At 43.0% G+C, this 21,401-nt stretch overlaps 1 pseudogene across 1 annotated transcript in view; it reads left to right on the plus strand.

Annotated features, from left to right (window-relative positions):
- Positions 1-4,723: 4,723 nt before the first annotated feature.
- Positions 4,724-21,401, plus strand: part of LOC147329716 (rab3 GTPase-activating protein catalytic subunit-like) — a 28,750-nt pseudogene continuing 12,072 nt past the window's right edge. The window contains exons 1-13 of the transcript XR_015128977.1: positions 4,724-4,741; positions 4,792-4,897; positions 5,656-5,729; positions 6,568-6,669; positions 6,847-7,019; positions 11,960-12,014; positions 12,315-12,643; positions 13,840-13,870; positions 14,173-14,400; positions 15,145-15,235; positions 18,001-18,104; positions 18,934-19,049; positions 19,341-19,443. The product of XR_015128977.1 is annotated as a rab3 GTPase-activating protein catalytic subunit-like (transcript). The remainder of the gene's footprint in view (positions 4,742-4,791; positions 4,898-5,655; positions 5,730-6,567; positions 6,670-6,846; positions 7,020-11,959; positions 12,015-12,314; positions 12,644-13,839; positions 13,871-14,172; positions 14,401-15,144; positions 15,236-18,000; positions 18,105-18,933; positions 19,050-19,340; positions 19,444-21,401) is intronic.

The following is a 21,401-nucleotide window of genomic DNA, read 5'->3' on the forward strand; positions in this document are numbered from 1 at the left end:
GTATTTCAGCAGGGAAGAATCAGAATTGAAATAAAGTGGTGTAAAGCACATGAATTATATTTTGTGTGTGTGTGTGTGTGTGTGTGTGTGTGTGTGTGTGTGTGTGTGTGTGTGTGTATCCATCCATCCAACTTTTTTGGAACCCTCCAGTCTCTTACAGTATGTTACTGTTAACTGAAATTACGGTAAATTACGACCTTTTAAAAGAGTAAATGACCGCCTGTTAGGACACGGTGTCCTCTAGCAGAGATGAATATTTTTGGTACTGATGATGCGTACCAACGGTAAGTTACTGGTTAATATATTGCAGTTTATTACCTTGCAGCGGGCTTACAGTGACATACCGTGAATAAACGGTAGTATACCAATTTCTTAATCACAGTATGATGTTACTTTGTTGACGTAATTTACGACATAACGACATAACGGTATCTCACTGACATAACTGTCGCCAGTGAGATACCGTAAAAAAGGCTACGGTGCGTTACCATAATTTGTCCAAGAGTATTGTTAGGTATTTTAGTACCATGGTAGCATTTACTGGATATTGTTTTATAGTGACATTATGCAGGAAAACTCTGTCATTCAATAAGGCCCCTTTGTTTTAGTTATTTTTCTCTTTGACCCAAGAATTGATGTGTGAGAATCACAGGCTGGTACAAGGTTGAAATACCACAGAGATCACTCCCTCAGCTACATTAGTTTCTTAATCTTTTAGACGCCTGTTGAAGGCCAAATGGTTTGTTTCAGATTTCACTAATGAAAGAACTCTTCGTTTTGTGCCTTGAAAATATGTCGCTGAGATAATCACAATTGTAGCTGAACTAATAAACTACACAAAGGATGCTTCTTCACCCAAGGGCAGGAAGACGCTGCCTTATCTTGGTCTGTACTGGTTTAAACTGATAAATCTGCTGTCTCATGAATTTTACCCTCTATATAAACTGTTGTACTTGTGAATAAAGTTGAGTCACTTTGGGAAGACAATCTAAAGCAGTCTCTGTTTTCTTGTTCTCCCAAGCTGCTCCCGAGCTGCTCGTACTAACACGCTGAATGGCATGCTTGAATATTACTTGAGAATATATTTGACTGTGTTACAGACTAAGGGACATTCTCTGCTGATAGGTGAAGGTACATTCTCTGCTGATAGACGTCCACGCCTCGGAGGAAGCCGATCCACGGAGTAGGCCCTGGAAACAGTTTCCTTCAAGTATTATACCACACCAGCAAAAAACGGTATCATCCTGCAGAAAGGTAAGCTACCGTAACACGGCGTCACGATATGACGCTGGCAGCAGTGACACCAGTATGTTACCGTAAAGTGGCGATGAAAAGTCTAACGGTGCAGATACACGGAGTAATCAGAAAAGTTTAGCATGAATCTGGACATTAGATTTAAGATTTAAGTTTTAAGCTTATCAGATATCACTTGTTAGAAGCTCCTTACCGTTTGAAGAAATCTCTTCTCAATCTGCTGTCCTCTTCTGCTTGCATCTTTTTTTTTTTATCTAACACTGACGTTATTTTTTCTCCGTGAAAAACACAGCAACTCATCTTATCCCGGGGTGCCAGGAAGTCGAGCTGCGGATCTCAGCAGAAAACTTTTCAAACTGATTGCAGGTTGATCCAGGTATACATTTGAAACAGGTTCTCCTCGGTGACGTGACAGTCGGAACGCATCTGCGTAACCATGGTTACAGGGGGACGCTTTGGAGCTCTGCTGTTCAGCAGCAAAATATTTCAGATCAATATGTAAATACTCCAACTCTAAAACCAAGTAATATAAATATGCTGCATATGTGTATAGTGCGTTCATGTGTGTGTGCGCTGCGTGGTGACGTAGGCGCGTGCATGTGTGCCCCGGTCACAGCTCCTTTCAGCATGGCCGGAGGTAAGTCACTGCCACGTTGCTCTCAGCTAATTAAAGTTTGTTCAGATCCCAAGCTGCAATGTGAATACAGCCAAACCGCCGCGTTTTTGTTTGTCATTAAGAGACTCATTCGGGATAAGTTTTGTGGAGGGCGGAGTTCACTAATATACGCTTATGAGTTTTAGCCGAGAACGCAGCTAAAATGCTAGCATGCTAAGTTAGCCTGATTGCTAGCGGCTACTCGCGGCAGTCTTTTTTTAACAGCATGCACTCTTTTTTCCTTCGTCAGGAGAGGTGTACTGGCAGTCGCGTGACACACACAGATCAGACACATATTTCTGTGTTGCAGGTATGGAGATGTTCTTATGTTTTGGAGATGCAGTCTTTCAGTCATTGTTTTTATAAGTACAGTGTTGTACTGCCTGTTAGATGGCGGTTATTAATATAATTGTACTGAAGTATAATGTTTGAACTATAAGTACCAGAATATTGGGTCCTGGTTATTGAATTGTATTTATCTGACTGTTTATTTGTTTTTGAATTATTTTGTTTATTGTTCTTATAAGTTGTTTTTGATGTTTTTTTCAGTGACATATTATTTATTTTGTGCTTTTTGTTTTTGAGAGCTCAAGTTAATGTTTTAAAACAATTTGTTGTATTTGATTCATTATATTATTGTAGTGTTAATGAAGCTGCAGACACAGCTGCTTTCAGCATGGCCGGAGGAGAGGTGTACTGGCAGTCGCGTGACACACACAGATCAGACACATGTTTCTGTGTTGCAGATGTGCAGTAAAGAGCCAAAGACCCAGTACTGTCTCCTGCCTCTTACTTTCACGCCAGAACACAACGCAAGAACAACAGGCGTAACACATGAAACGGGTTACACATACTGAGGTGAGTTGTTGAGGATATGTCGAGCTGTTGATAAGCACGGCTGTTTTTGTGCTCTTATATACTGTTAGCCTGTTTTGCTGGCGTTAGTGAAGCTGTTTTCAACTGGATGTAACATTGTTGAACTCTGATGATTAATGAATAAACTCTCGATGTGACGATGTGAGCATGTAATTGTAACCCTGTGTTCATTTAGTCGTTTGATACCGTTTAATATCCAGTACATCTATTGGGTGTTTTATAACATGCCCTGGAATCATTTTAAGTTTTACAATGCCGGTGATTTACGACTCTTTCGCGACAGTCAACTGTGGCGTAAACTCTGGCGGGTCTCAGAGCTAGCTTATGTGAGCCAGCAGTGACATCTATACATGCAGTAGCCTTAAAATACTGATTATTTATTCTCCTGCTAGGTAAGAATTTGTGTTTTATACGTTTATTGTCACATTGTGCGCCATGTTATTGTTTCGGTGAAATGAATTTCTACAATGGCGGACTTAGACAAAATAGTGTTACTGTTAATTTGACTCTCTGCAGTGTTTAAATGCTTACATATACACACACAGTTACTGTCCCTCCACACGTAGGACTCAGTTCTGCTTCTATGCCCCATCTTTGTTTACTCTTTCCCACCCAACAAGTGCATAAATAAGATGTTAAAAACGTCATCATCATATCAAACATGATCGATTTGGGGGGAGTTTGTTTGGCACATGCTGACTGCATCCTAATTATAACCAGAAGAGGAGGCGAGAGCAGAGAACGAGAGTGCAGCAGTTTGGTGAAAGGAACAGGTGAAGAAGAGGTGAGCATCCAAGAGACGAGCAAGAGGACAGTTTCAAAGCAGACATTATGGCACAATAAAAGCTGTAAGAGCAGAGATTCATTCATATCTTTACTATTTTTCTTTAGCTTCTACTCCCGCTGCTTACAATAAATCTGAGATAAAGAACAAACAAGAACAACTCACATGGCATTGATTGTTTAGTTCAGTGTCACTCTGTGATTGTTTGACATTTCATATAAATGTGACTCTAAAATATAGTCAATAATATTAAAAAGCTGCTGTTACTGAGTGAAACTTGAAGGATTATGATAAACTTCAGTTCTTACTGAATCTGTAACATTGCTTTTTTTAAAATTGTTAAATGACTTTTGTGTCACTGTGCACAGTGAAAAGCTCACCTGATGTAGTGGTGAGGCCATGTTCACCACTAGATGGAGACAACCTGGCACAGGTATTTTCTATACACTAAATTTCACACTGAAAAGCCTTGGTGGGAATTGTTGTTTCATAGAAAGTAAAGGAAAACATGTCTTGAGGTCTTTTTCCAGTGTTTTCAAAATTGTGTTTTTCACATACACATCAAAACTTCACACAGACAAACACACACACAAAACAACAAAATATGTCAAATTAGGGAGGGCAGAGAGCGCAGCCTTTACATTGTTTTATTGTAGAGTGACAGGAACTGCCTATGAGCTTCTAATCAAGCAGAAGTGTTGACGGAAAATCTATCAAAGGAAATACATTGATGAAAATCAAAGAAGAGAAATATTTATGTGATGTTCCATTTTCCTGAGAGCTGATTGGCTTTGATGACCCCTTCAAGTACTACATGCTACTTTGTCCTGCTAGTTAAGCCTGCTGTCTGTTCTCAGGCCTCCTCCTGTTTCACTGCCATATATCCACCACCAGAGGGCTCCACTGACCTGCCTGCTGACATCAGAGCACACCCCTGTGTCATGTGACCCCGCAGGAGTAGCAAAGCTGGACTCAGACCTGGCCAGGCAAGTTCAAAGGCAGCTGTGGTAGAGAGAGTATATGGGCTCAAATTGTGCTCATAAATATTTTGTACTTGTAAATCAATTTGTGTGTGTATGGGATCAGAACGATGCCACCTTGAAATGAAACCGAAAAAAATATTGAAACTGAAATAAATATTGAAACTGAAATAAATGTACAGCGCGGCTGCGGTCACGGACAAACTTGCATGTGTCTGTTCGGGAATGGCAGATGCTGAGAGGTCCAGCGTTTACATTACCGGCTATTTCAAAGTGACAGCCTGAGGTGTTCTTCAGTAAATTGGACTACCAGACAGGAGGACCTGAGGCCCCACCGTATTCTTTTCGGTAAGTTAAATGTGTGTGTAAGCTAATCCGTAACTTAGGTCCTTAGGTGAGCACTCGGCTGTCGGGGAAACTTGTTTTGTAAAGTTCGTTTAGCTAACCCGTGCAGGTGAATGAATTTACCCTGACTAAAGAAATCAAGAGAAACGCACCGGGCTGCTCAGTGACTAACCACGGTTACTGTACTTTTATTATGAGTATTATACTGTAAGAGCAACAGGCTGGACTCTGCTTCTGCTCCTGTGCAGAGCTGATTATTAATAAGAAGCTCGGTATACAGACAAGGATAACACAGTACCCAGGCTAGAAAGACAACTCCAGTTTGAGGCGCATGTCCTCCTGACATTTGGTGTTTGTGTTAACGATCCAATGGAAAAGCTTTGATGGGAGTGAGCTGTTCACTTGCACTATAGCACACAAAACGCTGCGCTGAGCACTGAGTGTTGCATCCGTGTACACACTGCATTGCTTCATATTTCACTCGTAAAGTAGGAAATGGGTGGAGCAGTTTATTAAAAGGGTAAACGTACATGGGTTTGATTGTAAGGCCCAAACAGAGCTGGCACAGGTCTAACAAGCTTGTGCATGAAGGGACAAACTGAGTGTGACATAAGGAAATGCTTACATGTGTAATTATCTTGATTACTGGTGAAGGACTACGTCACATGTAATCAAACATGACTCATTACTTATAAAAACCCTTTAACTAAAAGTGTATCAGAAACTCTCCTCTACTGTTTACTCTGTTTATCACCCAACAGTGACCTCGACCCTCTTCAAGCTCCTCACTGGTCAGTTCGAGTCAGGACGGCTGAAAATCCTCAGTGTTTACTGGGTAAGTTAAACTGATCAGTGGGACACTCAGGAACGGAGACCATGATGCTTTGGGGCTGACCACAGAGGTTTTACTAGTCAGTACAGATTTCAAACACACCGCTACATACTACATTAAGGTCAGTGCATTAAGTGCACTGACCTTAATGTTGTATTTTTCTGGTTGCTAATACACTTGGATCCATTACAAACATACACATTGTTGTGTGATGTGTGAAGACTTTTTATGGCTTTGTTTTTTGTCCGAACAGCACAGAGGAAACTATTTCTAAGCCAAGAGGCTAAAATTCATGCACCAAATGATACGCAGCAGATAAGATGGATGTAATCAAGCTACCGATAGAAAGAACATAATCAAGGACAAATAAAGTGTCTTTTTTTCCTCATTGTTCTCTGTGTGGGCCTCCTACTTCCTCCGTGTGGTAGTTTGACTCGTACTGATGTGGCTCCTCTGCTTCTTTTCACAAACAGTTTTTCCTTCCTGGTCACTGTTGAGCCCGTCACACTCAGCAGCTCGAGCTCGAGCTAAGACAGCCTTGAATCTTAAAACTACAGCCGTAATTGCATTTATGTCTTAGAGTGCTGGCCACAGATATTGATCCCATCTGACAGCAGCTCAGTAAAGCACAAGAGCGTCATCTTAAACAGGATATCAGACAGCGTTCTTATTTTTATTGTCTACTTCTGGTCACATCCTGCTTTTGCCACTGAGCGATCAGCATCCTGTGTTTTATCATGAAGTGATGACTACGTGAGCTCCACTTGTTTAATTCTTCTAACATCTATAAAACAACAGAGTTTCTAAATGACAGACTTATTTATTTGTGTTTGTGTCTCAGTATCTGTTTCCAGATGCTGCTGTGGAGAAGTCTGACTTTAAGAATAACACTCAGCTGTCCAACTCCAGTGGGACATCGGAGCAAGAGAAAACCTCTGATTATGTATGTTTGCCTCTTCACCACTCGCACACTCAAGGTTACACTCAGGTCAGGTCCAATATAAGTTTCAGAGTGAAGACAGGCACAGTGCTGTCAGTACTTTGTCAGGATTTTTATTAGAATGTATTAAATTTGGTGTCCTGCTGTTTGATTTCATGCTGGTCTTTTCCCTCGTTGTAGAACCTTTTCCACCAGCTGAAGTCAGCCCCCAGTGACAGTCTGACCTACCGTCTGGCTCTGTGTGTGTGTCTGGTCAACTATTACTACGGTGGGCTGCGGGCTGTTGGACACCTCTGGCAGGAGTTTGTCCTTGAGTTGCGTTACCGGTGGGAAAATAACCATCTTATTTGTGGGTGGGTACCTCACAGGCTCGTGCTGCTTTGATTTTAAAGATGTCACACATATTAACATTTTCATTTTATAGCAGGTAAAATAAGTATTGAACACGTCAGCAGTTCTCTAAGCAAATATATTTCTAAAGGTGCTTTGATGTGAAATTATCACCAGATGTCGGTAACACAGGGACATTAAACACACAGACATTTATTTATTACTTTATACAAATGTTGGTGATGACAGTTCATGGCAGCTTCTGTATGGAGAAACCAGTCCCATCATTGCTCATGACTTTGACCCACTCACCACACAAACAGTCTATAAATCCCGAATGCTCCGTGGATCCTTCCCACAGATTCAGCTCAGGTGATTGGCTGGGCCGTTCCAGCAGCTTTACTTGATTCCTCTGAAACCAACAGTTTCCATTGGCTGTGTTTGTGATCATGGTCTTGCTGAAACATCCATCCTTGTTTCATCTTCATCATCCTGGTAGATGGCAGCAGATTTTAATCAACAATGTCTCCATTCATCCTTCCTGGAGTTAGATTTAATGGCTCAGTCCCTTTTGCAGCTTGTTATAAAGTTTTTATGCATAACTTTTCTAAGCAATCACACATTTTTTTGGGAACATCAAAATCATCATGCTCCCACCTCCAGACTTCAGTGTTGCTGTGGTGTTTTTGGGATGCAGCCACCCAAACACGGTGTGTTTACAGCATTCAGAGAGTTTTGCTCTTAACAAAGGCAGTCGCACTTTTCTCCTCTCCCTTAGCTTCCCTGCTTAGCCTCTTGTGTCCTTGTTTACTCTCGTGTTTTTTGTATTACTTTTCCCTGGAACACTCTCTCACAGTCTGTTCTCTAAAACCTAAAAGAGGAATTATGGATTTGATCAACTGGTCCCTGAATGCAATTGACACCCCTTTCTCAACGAGAAGTCTGGGCTCGGGTGAGCCTGAGTGCTGAAGATATCTACCTATTCAGAACCATGATAACAGGGTTATTGCTGATTGAGGCTGGCTTGGCCCTGACTTATCGAAGAATTAAGAAAGCGGAACCGGCTGTTCAAACCCCCACAAGGCTGCCCGCTGGGATTCAAACGATGGGAAGAGGCGTGAGTTTCTCAAAATGAGCTCATTGAGTGCAGCATGGATAAGATCTTGGAGAAGCTTACGGCTGCTGTGAATACTCAGAATAAGACTTCTGAGTGCAAACTCGATCACATCTTGGAGAAGCTCACTGCGGTCGTTGTTAACTTGTTATTTTCTGTTATACTGCGAGAGTACTGTTGCCCGCGAAGGGTTGTTGTTGGTGTGGAGAAAAATGGCGTAACAAATAAAGCGCTTGGAGTGAGACTACGACGTCGTGTCTTTGAGTTCTCAGAATCGGCTCTCTGAGCACAAGAATGACAACATCACGGAGCGCAAGTTTGATAACATCATGGAGAAGCTCACGGCTCTCCAACGGGAGATTGAGAGACCAGTGTCGGAGTGTTAGAACAGCTTTGAAATTCATATGAGCTGTTCGCACTAAAGTAAAAACCTCCATCACTTATGCGGATACCCCTTCAGCCCCAGCCGTGGGCTCAAGGCTGGAGCCGAACAACAACTCCCTGATAACGACTGTGTTTAGACTGTTCTTCCCACTCCATGCAAGGCCACCTGGGTTGGCTGGAAGACTGTTTACTTAGCCTGGCAGGGAGGAGGACACTGTCTCAGCTGAACTCTGGACACGCACACGCTTACACAGACATATATACACATGCAGATGTACACTCCTCCCCCCTCCAAACGCCTTCGACGCTTATTCCCCTCCGATGCTGACGGTGGATCAAGGAGACCAGCGCACGCAGGCCTGGATGTACTGTCTACACTGGCTGTCTCTCACCCTTTACCCATCCCTGTTGCTTGTCATGTGTTTCTTTCGTGTATTAAGAGTTTTTTCATGTGCAGAGGTGTTTTTTTTCTGTTCTCAAACTGATCTCCCTGTTGGAGCTCAGTCTGGGGGGAGTTATTTTTTTCTCCTTATCTTTCCTCATGTGGTGCATTTTCCATTGTTATGCCTCTCTGACCTGTCTTCCCCATGTGATGTTTGTGTCATGTATGTATGGTCAGAAGGGTAAGATGGCGCTGGCAAAGGTCGGCAGCCTTAACCCAATTTCCATTGGGGTCAGCCTTCAGGATCAATAAAGTTTTATTGAATTGAATTAAGTGACCAAACTATAAAGTTAAAGCGTATTGTTGTACCTATGCATTACACTGGAGCAGAGCTTACATACATTCTTACCTGCTTACACTCATCATTCATTCGTCAAACTGAATAAAATAGCAATAAAATAGGGTGGCTGCAGCTCAGGCGGTAGAGCGGGTCGTCTACTGATCGGAAGGTTGGTGGTTCAATTCCTGGCTTCCCCCAGGCTGCATGCCAAATATCCTTGGGCAAGATACTAACCCCAAATTGCTCTCCGATGCGTTCATCGGAGTGTGCGCGTGTGTGTGTGTGAGAGAGAGAGAATGTTACTTAGAAAGCACCTAGAAAAATGTGCTTGTGTGAATGGGTGAATGCACAAGTTGTGTAAAGCGCTTTGAGTGCTCAGAAGAGTAGAAAAGCGCTATATAAGAACCAGTCCATTTACCATTTAACCAGAGGAGTATTGCACTGGTTGGATGGCAGCAGCCATGGAGGGAGGGTGTAATTGTCCCGTGTTATGCTGGTGTTTTGTATTAGATGTAAGCTTACATTTGGCAGCATTAGTGAACATTATACTGAATGTTACACAGGACTGTCTCAGGTAGGAGGGAGGCTCACTCGGTCCATTCACTGAGCTTAGTGTTCAGTGATCGATGGTCCAGGGGAAAAGCTGTTTTCTTAGCCTGGCTGTCCTGTTTCTTGAACAGGTGCTGTCCAGGATGAGATGAGATTTGATTGGCTCTCCTGAGACAGCGAGTGCTGACCATGTCCTCCAGGGAAGGAAAGGGACAGGCACTATTCTTCTGTGCTGTCTTAATGACCCACTGAGCAGTTAGCATACCAAGCTGTTAGCAGTAGGTGGGGACACACTATGGTGCTGTGGTAAAAAAGCCACCAAGACTTTCTTCTCCAGATGGTTCCTCCTCCTCCTCAGCATCCTGAGGTGGAGTCTTTGACTTTGGACCATGAGAGGTCCTCAGCTACGTGAGTCCCCAGGAACGAGGACACTCGCTGAACACAGTCTGCTTGATGTGGAGAGGAACGTGTTTCCCTCTGCTGAGGTCACATCTCCTTAGTTTTGATGGCGCTGAGCAGACGCTTGTGTTCATTGCAGCAGCCTGTCAGGTTTTTAACCTCCTGCCTGTTCGCCGTCTTCTCCGCTGATGATTGTCGCATCATCAGCAAATGTAACGATGGTGTTAGAGGGGCAGGTAGGTGTGAACTCATGAGTGTACAGGAGAGCAGGCAAAGACGCCTGTGGATACTTTATGAATGCAGATGATAATATTCTGCCAGCGTTTCACAGACTTGTTCAGCAAACTTTAAACACACTTCACGCTTCTCTTTTTTTCTGTGGCTCTTGCGCACATATTGTTTTCTTTGAAACAGTCGTACCTGCTGATTCCAGGCCTTTCTGTGGCTCTTCATAACTGGGCCTTGACTCTTCTGATAATTCTTTTCACTGGTCTGTGTGAAATCTTGTGGGAAGCACCTGGTCGTGGCCCATTTATGGTGAAATAATATTCTTTCCACTTTACCAAAAGTGCGCTGGAACCTTCAGTAGTTCTACTGTGACCACTGCCACCAGCATGTTTTGCAAAAGTCTTGAGAGAGCTCGTTGTTTTTACCCGTCATGAGACGTTTCTTGTGTGAAACCTGAATAATGAGACCATCAGTTGGGACTGAACCAGCTGATATTTGATTTGATATTAATTGGCGAGGTCTGTGACGAGTTACATGACTCTTTGGTGGCAGGACTCCTGGGCTGGAGGTGCGAGTCCCACTGAGTCTGTGGATGTTGTTGGACTGTCCTGGTTTCCCACCTCGGGATAAGCAGACTACAGTAGCGGTTTCCCTTTCTAAGAAGTGGGACTAGGGGCTGAGCTTGAACTTGGGAATGATACTCCAAAGCCTCCCTGGAAGTCTGTGACTGGGTCAGTTCGTTAGTTGAACCTGAGGTTGAGGATATATTTTCAGCCCTGGAGCTCCTCTGTCAGATGGTGACGGCATACAAAGTATCTGGTACCACTGTCCTCTGTGTGCTGCTGCTGTTGGTCCATCAGCTGTGGAGAGAGTGAAGAATAAGTGATAATGAAAAGTTGTTGTTCTCGTTGAACTCTGTTATTGCTGCTTTATTCGTGGCCAACACTCAGCAGATATTGGCACCAGCCGATTTCAGTCGGGATCTCAAAGGACTTCGTGGAAGAGCAGAACCTATTTGCAGACATTTGTGGGACCTCGTTAGACTGTTGACTTGGACACAGACAGAAGACAGAAACACATTTTGAGACCAGAGGAGATGGATCTGTCAGAGTGGGGGCCCCCAGGCTGTGGAGTGCTTTGCCTCCATCATTATGTTGCTTTGATTGCATTTATTTTTATAAACAGCAGCTTGAGACTCATTTATTTAGCCTGGCTTTGAACTAGATTTGTGCTGTTTCATATTATTGTGAAGCACTCTGTGGTTCTTATCCTGTGCCATATAAATAAAGTCAAATGCTGGATGTCTGTACTTTGTCCAGCTGAGCCGACACTTTAGAATCGGGCTTTGGTCTTGTTGTCAGTCATGTTGGATCTCCGTCCGTCTCTAATAACAGACAAATGACCAAAATGTAAAAATCCAAGTACATAATACCAGGCACAAAAGCCCCTGCAGTGTTTGTGCCGTGCTCTAACTAAAACTTTGCTTGAAATTGTTTAAGCAGTATTTGTTTCTCTGTTAACACACTGGTGTTCACTCATATCCATCTCTGTGCTTCCTAATCTGCAGGCTGGCAGGTGGAGCTCCTGATCTTCGCTGTTGTCTTTTGCATCAGAAGTTCCAGGTAGCCACACAGTGCACAAAGTGCAAGGACTAATCGAACGATTTAAAAGACAAAAAACAACATCATGCACATTTGTAGACTTGCAACTTTAATTCCAGTGGTTTATCAAAAGTGTTGTGTTAACTTTGATAATTGGAACGATGTTTAGGTGATAAAGAGAAAAATGAATTCTGAGAGCTGATGCTCAGTGTGATACAGCATCTTCAAACTCCCAAACACCTGTTTATGTCGTGTTGTCTGTTGAACACAAGTAGCAGTGTTATGTTTCCATGTGTGAAAAGAGTTTTTGTTCCTGGACAGATGCTGAATTGTTGTATCGAAAGGAAGAAGGCCAGAGATGAATCTCACAAGGTACCCGAGGGGAAAGAAAAGGAACACAGGGTCTCAGGTGCCTGCCAGAAGAGCCGCCAAGGACCAGAGTGTGCAACCAGTGCTTCCAGTTCAACAAGAGAGATGTCTCAAGGAAAATCCTGGGACTCGTGGAGTGACAGCGAGGAGGAATTCTTCGAGTGCCTGAGTGACCAGGGCGAGACTGAGGCGACACAAGCTGAGGGCAGAGCTGAGGGCAGGCTGCACCCCCACAACAACATGACTCTGCTCAACTCTGCAGAGCCTCTCTATGTTCACAGGTCAGAGTCACTGCCTCACTGTGCAAACACATCATATGCTGTTATTTATTCCAAATACAGCATGTTGAAAATAATAGTCGGGGTCACACGGGGTGGAGCCTATCCCATACCATAGGGCGAGAGGCGGGGTTCACCCTGGACAGGTCGCCAGTTGCAGGGCGAACACAGAGAGACAGACAAACATTTAACCCAGGGGTGGGCAACTCCAGGCCTCGAGGGCCGGCGTCCTGCAGATCTCACCCTGTGTCAACACACCTGAATCAGATGGTTAGTTCAGCCTCTGGAGAACTTCCACGATAAGGATAAGCTTTATTTGTTGGTTGCCTGCAACTGAGATGACCTAATCGACCATACATACCATGTACAAACTTAACATTGGGGATACAGGTCAGACTAACTAGCAACAAAGGATAGCCCTAACCCAAGACACTTTGAGGAGGTCATTTAGCCATTTAAATCAGCTGTGTTGGATCAAGGACGCATCTAAAACCTGCAGGACACCGGCCCTCGAGGCCTGGAGTTGGACACCTCTGATTTATGCTCTCATTCACACCTGTGGGCAGTTTAGAGTCAGAGTTAACCCAACCCCACTCGCTCCATGTTCAAAGACGTGCAGTTAATAATTAGAACTAAAAGAAAGCGGTTGTAACAGTACAGAGGCGGCCTTTGTGTGACAAAACCATGAAAGCAGATCTCATATAAGTGGTTCACAGAAATGTCATTAACCTCAGCTGAAGCTGACTGAGTCTGATATCTGTGCATCATGTTTCATTTTCAGGAACCGTCTTCTCTGTGCAGTTAATGAATGGGATATTAATGAATTAATAAAAAATGTCATGTAGGCTTTTACAAGTAAACTAGTGTGGAATAAGAGGACTGTTGATCAGCCTACGCTGTGGAAAGTTGTGACTCTGTCACTGACACGTGTGGCATGATGGATGCAGTCATGCTGGGAGAAGCTACGTGAGTGCAGAAACCTCTGATCACCAGACGATCACGTGGTCGTCAGTTTTCAAACAGCTCATTGCAGTTTTATAAATCATCTTCAGAGGTTATTTGAACCTTGTCTTTGCAGAGACCTGCAGACCTGAGGCAGTAATGCAGTGATAATGACCAGCACACAGTGTAAGTCATGCTGCAGCTGCCCTGAATCTACAGTGTTGGTTATTCCCACCATGTCTCTGTTTCTGATCCAGTGTGGACGAGCTCTTTATTCAGTCTGAACTGGTTTTAATACTAAAATACAATTGATTTGTTATTCATAGATTTTCAGATTTACTCTTACACAAAAAAGTAAAACATTTTTGTTGCCAGATCACACATATTTACTTCCAGTCCTGAACAGAAGGAAATCGTTTTGATGCCTAAATGACATTTTATGTTCAGTGACAGCCTGGTGTGCTTGGGTCCATGAATGCAGTGGTGTCGTGAGTGGGCCCTGCTCGAGTCGTCAGTGCCAGTATGAGGTGTCAGTGAATATATTTACACATTACTTCATTTAAAGTACGAGTTTGTGTCTCTGTCCACAGGCAGCCAACCCCGGCTGTGTCCTGGAGGATTTTGTGCGCTGGTATTCACCTCGGGATTACGTAGAAGAGGAAGTGGTTGATGAGAAGGTCAACACAATGGTGATGGGGACACTCAGTCCCAGGATGAAGATCCCAGGCAACACGTGGGTGGAGGCTTGGGAGACTGCCAGGGTCACACCTGCACGACGCCAAAAAAGACTTTTTGATGACACCAAGGAGGCCGAGAAGGTCTGAAGCAGGTCGTTCGTTTTGCCACATGCGTGTTTTAAGCCAAACGTGTTTACTAAGTGGATCACAAAGTGTTTTCATGAATGTTTCTGCTGATTTTCAGGATCCGCTTGTGCCATGGGACCGTTTTGGCTCATGTATGTTGAAGAAGTCAGTTTAACACAGATCTGTGCTCACAGACATGTTGAAGCATTTTCACATGTTGATGAAAAAGGATCTGATGCTGTCACACACGATGTTTAACTGACACACAGCAGCTCTCTGTGGTGTGATGGTGTTAAATGAAGAACAACTTTAAACCAGCTTCTATTAATGATCCGGTCGGCTTTATGGGAAAGGGACAAACAGTAACTGGGGTTAGTTGTTTCCTCACCCAAAGAGGGTCCTGGATTTGGACCCGGGCAGGTCCCTGCCAAGCGTTTGCATGTTCTTCCTGCACATATGAAAGCAGAGCTCGGAGCTCCAGTTTGCACCGTCACTGAAAATGTTGCCTGTCTTTTAAAGACATTGTTTATCCAAAAAGAGAAAGTTAAAAATAATGCTCACTGATAGTCTTATGACAGATTTAAAGATCTGGGTATGACTGGTCCCTCTGTGAATAACCATCATAGAGAAAGGTCACCGTTTATCTGGAGTCTTCTTCAGAGGCAGCCTGTTGGCTGTGCAAAAATATTCTGTTGATCTGAAAGAGCAAAAGGAAAACAGAAGCCAGGCAAACTAAACTTTTTGGGGGTTTGTCTTTAGGTTCTGCACTACATGGCGATGCAGAAACCTGCAGACCTGGCCCGTCACCTCCTGCCCTGTATACTTCATGCAACTATTCTGAAGGAAGAAGGTAAGTCCTCACCGTTTGGTTGAAAAACACGTTTATATGAAATAAAATCAGGGAAAATAACTCTAAGCCCACAGCAGGTAAATTACAGTAAGACCGAAATACAAAAAACTAAAGATATTAAAATAAGTACTAAGAAAATGAAATGCAACCCGAGATGTTAATGGAGAAAAAAAAAACAGAAGCTGCATGAATAAAAAAGTAGAAATCTTGGACGCTGCCAGCATAATGCACAGCCTTTTGACGGGGCTCGCACACAAACACAAAGCAGAGGATGAAGCATCACCAAATATGTTTCCAAGCCAAAGAAGATAAGATGAAGCATACCTGCGCAGCGGTGGGTGATGAGGAGAGGCCGCAGCGTGTCTGTCTTAAAGTGCAAGTTTGTGACAGTTTAAAGCTTAACAAGCTAAGACGCCAAACATCCAGAGCACAAAGACAAGTCAGAGGGCTTTTTCAGACACACACTTCTAAACCGTCGTGCTCAACAGTGTCTCTGCTAAAACTGCGTCTGTGCTCTGCTCCTGTAAAGTTGCCTATCGAGTGCTTAATGATAAGGTGCATGGTAGCTGCTTTCCTCTGCAGGTGGACAAAGGAATGACTTCTCTGCAGACAGGCTCCTGGCAGAGCCACTGCAGAGGAACTCTTTACAATCACTGACTGTGAAACGTGAGGACTGTGTGGGGATGTGCAGACGGGGGCGCGACGGCTGGGAAACGAGGAGGGCTGCAAGTGGATGCACTGTATGATACACACTGGCGTCTACACAGCTCAGTCCTGAGCTGAGTGATGTAATGACTGATTGCATCGACACAGTCATTACATCAAAATACAACCCCTTTTTTTCGGCACTGAAGCGAAACAGGCTCCGCCCACACAGCCGTTCTGTATCACAGCTGTGATGCAAAAAGATTTGGGCACCACTGGTATAGAGTGAATGGAACCCAGAACCTGGAAGTGTCCAGTGATGTGAGGGTAAAGGACGTCTCACTGTGTACTTTGGTGCACAGATGAGTTGTGGTCGGTTCAGTGAATGCAGCCCATGAGCTGCAGAAAAAGCCCAAATCCTGAGCCCCCCAAGATTTGGGCTCAAGATGTGTTCTGCACTGCAGGCCCTTGGACTCCATCAGGGTTTGGGCCAGTTTTGAGCTCTTATAAGTATCAGAGATGGACACGTGATGTTTTCAGGGCTGCGTAGGCATGATGGGTAGAACATGACCCTGGTGTTAAAATGCAGGTAAATGTGATTTAGTTTGTTTACTCTAACTAGCTACCCAACCCTCACTGTGAAAGGAGCCTGGAAAGTTTCCCCAACATGAATTTCTTTCAGTCAAGTTTTCTCCAGTAATGATCAGAAATCAGATAAAACCCACTCTTTATTTTATTCTACACACAATAAATTGATAATTATTCCAGGATACAGAAAAGTCTAGATTTCGTCTTCAGACTGTCACATCTGGAGCAGGGCATAATTTGAATTGGTTTTTAGAAGAAGCTAAAGATCTTTCAGTCGTGTTGCTGTTGTTCCCTGACACCTGCAGTGCAACCATTAATTTAGCTAATGAGAGTTCACGTATAATTATAACAGGTCTTAGTTTCTGGATCGTCTCTAAGTTGACGGTATACTGCTAAGACCAGTTCTGAGTCTAGAGACAGCCAATGAGAGACACTAGTAAGGACATCACTGAGGAGAGTTTTCTAGTACTTTGGAGAAACCTCAATCAGCTAACGTCCTGCTGTGATACTCAGACCTTTTCTCTAATTAAACCAGAAAGCTAGTTTTCATTTATTCTGTAATATCCCAGAATGTTTCAGCAGGTCAGAAATGCTTTGGTGCATATCCAGGTTGTATGCAAATTAATTCTGATTAAGTCTGGACTACAAAATACAAAACATAGCAACAATAATGTCCTCGTTTCACTTCTTTAAAAAATGTATTTTGATCTTATGACACTTACTAAAAGCTTTACTTCCAGAGGTTGACAGAGACGCTCCGTGCTGATAACACGTGAATGTGTGAAGGTTTGTATCATATCTATCTAATAGACTCCAGTTTGTGCATGTAAATGGAGAGTCCTCTTCACACACTGAGGTTAATTATGGAGTTCCACAGGGTTCAGTGCTAGGACCAATTCTGTTTACATTATACATGCTTCCCTTAGGCAGCATCATTAGAAGACATAGCATACATTTACACTGCTATGCTGATGACACCCAGCTCTATCTGTCCATGAAGCCAGATAACACACACCAATGAGTTAAACTGCAGTAATGTCTTAAAGACATAAAGACCTGGATGGCCGCTAACTTTCTGCTTCTTAATTCAGATCAAACTGAGGTTATTGTACTCGGTTATTGTAGATGGCCCCGCCCCTCCCTGAGCCTGGCTCTGCTGAAGGCTTCTTCCTGTTTAAAGGGAGTTTTTCCTTGTGCCAAAGCACATGTGGGTATATTCCTGGACAAAAGGCTTAGTTTCTATTTGCAGATGTGTTCTGTGATCCTCTGAAATAGCTGGATTAATTAACTCCAATAATAATCCATCAAGACTTTGTGGATATGTTTTAATCTCTGTAAAGATTATTATAAAATGTTGTGAAGGTTTTGTTTATTTCAAAAGGATCTGTATTAGTAAGATAATAGTTTGCAGGTTTACTCAATTTTAGGCTTTTTCTCATGTTAACAGTAATTGAGGTTACAAACGTGGCAGGTCTTTCTTTTAATCACAGCTTTCTGTCACTCTGGAAACACTGTCATTTCTTCTCTTTCAGAGTCTGCTGAAGATATTCCATCAGTGCAAAAAACCATTCAGCAAGCTACAGTTCAAGCGAGCAAGCTCCTGCAGTCCCCCAACCAGGACTACAAGAAGTTAGAGGTCAGTGAAAACTCGACCGGACTTTCCACAAATAATTCAGTTTAAAAGAAAGTATCATTAGATTCACCCAAAAAAGTTTTGTTTTTAAATACATTATTGATTGATTGTTAACTGTGTTTTTGTTGTAGTTGAGTATGTGCTGTACATGAGGTGTACGTAGACTGGACAGTGTGCACCATGGCTGAGAACTTGGCTGATAATTATTATGGCCATTGATGGTTGAACCATGAAAACAGGGGTGTGGTGCAGTGGGATTGTAGTGGGAGCTGGAGTAACAAACTCCAGTGCTTCCTCAGTGATGGCTAACTTTTTTCTAAACCTAGGTAATTCCTTCGGCTGTTCCCACCTGGGCTCAAAGCTTTTATACTCTGCTGATATCGGATGTGTTTATCAGTGATCGAAAACAGAGACTGAGATTGTTATTATTGAGTTTGATCACACGTTAGGTGCATTAAACATATGCTTTAATACTGTCCTAAAGTCTGAGAACAATCATCACTTCTTCACATATAAAAATGTTCTTCTCACTAGCACTCAGTATCCATACAGCCCCTTTTCTTTGAATAACACTGTACAGCTGCACAGCTAAACCCCACCATGTTAGTTCGGCTTGACTGGACAGTCTTGTTGTGTAAAAGCATTCTTGGCTTTCTCAAAGTACATTTAAGTATGCCATGTATCCACTGTGACTCCAAACACGCCTTTTACACCCCGAGACTCAGCCTATAACGTTCCACGTAGGAAAAACCACGTATGTGTATAAATGTGACAGTCTTGGGGTCTCATGCTGTCAGGATTGAGCAGACAGTTGTTCTTGTCCTGTGTGCAGGATTTCATTAACCAGCTGCTGAGCATGGAGACAGTCATCACTCAAGCTCGCTCGCTCAAGGCCAAGTTCTCCGTTCCTGAGGACGACAGCGGAGAGGCTGCTGATGAACTGAAGAAGTGAGTCGCAGAGTTTGAGCTGCGCTCACTGACAGCTTTGTTTGTGCTGTTGGTAACATGTAACCGTCTTCACCGTCACTATAGATAGTTAGTCAGTAACAGGTTGTCACGATGAATCTGTTTCACAAAGACGGCGTCTGAAGGATCACAGTCAGTTCACACGTTTCTTTCTCGCTCATGTTGGTGGTCTTATTTTATAGTTTTGGTGTCTTCAGGTTTTACATGTTCTTATTTAAGTGTTTTGTTTTGTGGGAATATTGTAACATTTTCCACATTGTGTGTTGTCTCTAGGTTTGTGAGCTCCCTGCTGGAGGAACCAGAGGTGGTAGTGACAGGAGCAGGCCAGGGCCTGGCTGGCAGTATAATCCACGGACTCTTCATCAGTGCTCAGAGGGTAACTCTCACTCTGCCTCCGTGTCCTTCCCACGTCTTGCTGTCAGTTTCATGTATACAGTCATGTATTTGTCATCTATAGAGACATCTTTAGAGGTACACACACACACCAGTCAACCACTTATTCAATATCAGCATCAAGAATAGGTCGGTGTCCCGGTCCTAGAACAAGACATGAAGTCAGCGCTGTTTTATTTTGTTGTGGGCAGTCTGAGGCACACCTGTGCACTACTCATGATGTCAGATCAGCATCCTGATGTGGCACACCTGTGAGGTGGGATGGATTATCTCAATATAGCAGATGTGCCCACTACCACACGTTTGGACTGATTTGTGACCACTGTTTGGGAGGGATGGTTATATTGTGTATCTGGAATGAATTTTAGGTCTCTACGTCCATCCCATGGGGAATGGGAGCAGTAACAAAGGTGTTGCGTTTATATTTTTGTTGAGTGTATATACTTCATGTAGATGAAACTGGAAGGACGTGGTCAGCACTGATGTAAAGATGCGGTGTTTTCTGTCAGTGTCAGGAGAGTCTGCTCTATTGTAACGTTGTTTCTTCCTGAAACACACAATTGCTGCTGCTGTGCTGTGAAGCACGTTCAGAGTAGAGATGGACCGATCCGATATTACGTATCGGTATCGGTCCGATACTGACCTAAATTACTGGATCGGATATCGGAGAAAAATAAAAAATGTAATCCGATCCATTAAATATCACGAAAGCACCTCACAAAACTTGCAACACACCGTAACTCACCTCAGGTTAGCACGTCGGAGCAGTATGCATCACGTGATAGAGCGGCTGTGGCATGCGGGACCTGTCGGTGGTCTGGATAGCATGTGGAGCTTCGCTAGCAACCCGGCATTTCATCTCCGACAAAGTTATCCCGAGAGAAGTAAAGCAAGTGTGTAAGTCCATCTCTGAATGTAAAGCATTCCTGCGTTAAGCTTAACAAGCGACTGCCTCTTCTTGCTGCTACTTCAATCATGAAACTGCTTAACGATCAGCTGATCGGCTTTTCTGTCGCGAGTCCGTGTCTCTTGTTTGCTTTTGGCCCACTTTGCACCAGAAAGAGGAAACCAGCGGCTGAACAACAGCAGCACGTTTAAGCTTGATCAGCTATTGTTAGAATGTATTTAATATTACTTTCTACTCGAGGATCTTTTTCTACGTAGCTGACGCTGGTAACTGTGCAGGGGCGGATCTAGCAAAGTTTAGCCAGGGGGGCCGATAGGGCATTAACAGGGAAAAGGGGGCACAAAGACATACTTTTCTTTCTTATTCTCATTTAAAATGTCTAGCTTTTAATAAATAATTATCTGACACCCAAAGTTTTAATTTGATGCAAAATGAATAGAAGTCCATTACTGTATATAGTAACTATTAAGTCTAATATATATACCCTAGTAAGCTATACTACTTTTTCCTTTGGGAAGGTACCATCTGTGCAGTCTGCAATTTTGTTGAAGAAAGATGTTGAATCTATTTAATATTTCTTGAAAAATAATTGATTTCTGTGCATTTTTTTTTCACACTGCATTAAATTAAGGTTGATTACGTCGATTAAGCATCATGAGGTGGAGCGTGAGGGGTGGTTCCCTATTTTTTATTTATTTATTTTTGTTGTTGCTGGGAGTTGGAACCCTATTAGTTAGGTTGCTTAATATTTATGCTAAGTACTCTTTAAAATACCAGAATAGGGAGGATGGTGTAGGTTTAAGTTTATTAGATTGATCAGTATTGCTGAACTATGAAATATTTTTTTTGTATACAGGTATAACAGAATAGCTTTAGTGTAGTTGTTGTTTTAAACTTGAGTATGAACTTATACAAAATGCAGCAAGATATTTAAAAAACAGTTTTGTTGATTAAAAAACACCATATCGGATTCATATCGGTATCGGCAGATATCCAAATTTATGATATCGGTATCGGTATCGGACATAAAAAAG

This window comes from Aulonocara sp. 'chitande type north' Nkhata Bay, linkage group LG5, assembly GCF_057382095.1.
Source record: "Aulonocara sp. 'chitande type north' Nkhata Bay isolate Kocher_YH1m ecotype deep benthic linkage group LG5, A_spYH_male_GT1.1, whole genome shotgun sequence".
In the NCBI taxonomy this organism is placed as follows: domain Eukaryota; kingdom Metazoa; phylum Chordata; class Actinopteri; order Cichliformes; family Cichlidae; genus Aulonocara; species Aulonocara sp. 'chitande type north' Nkhata Bay.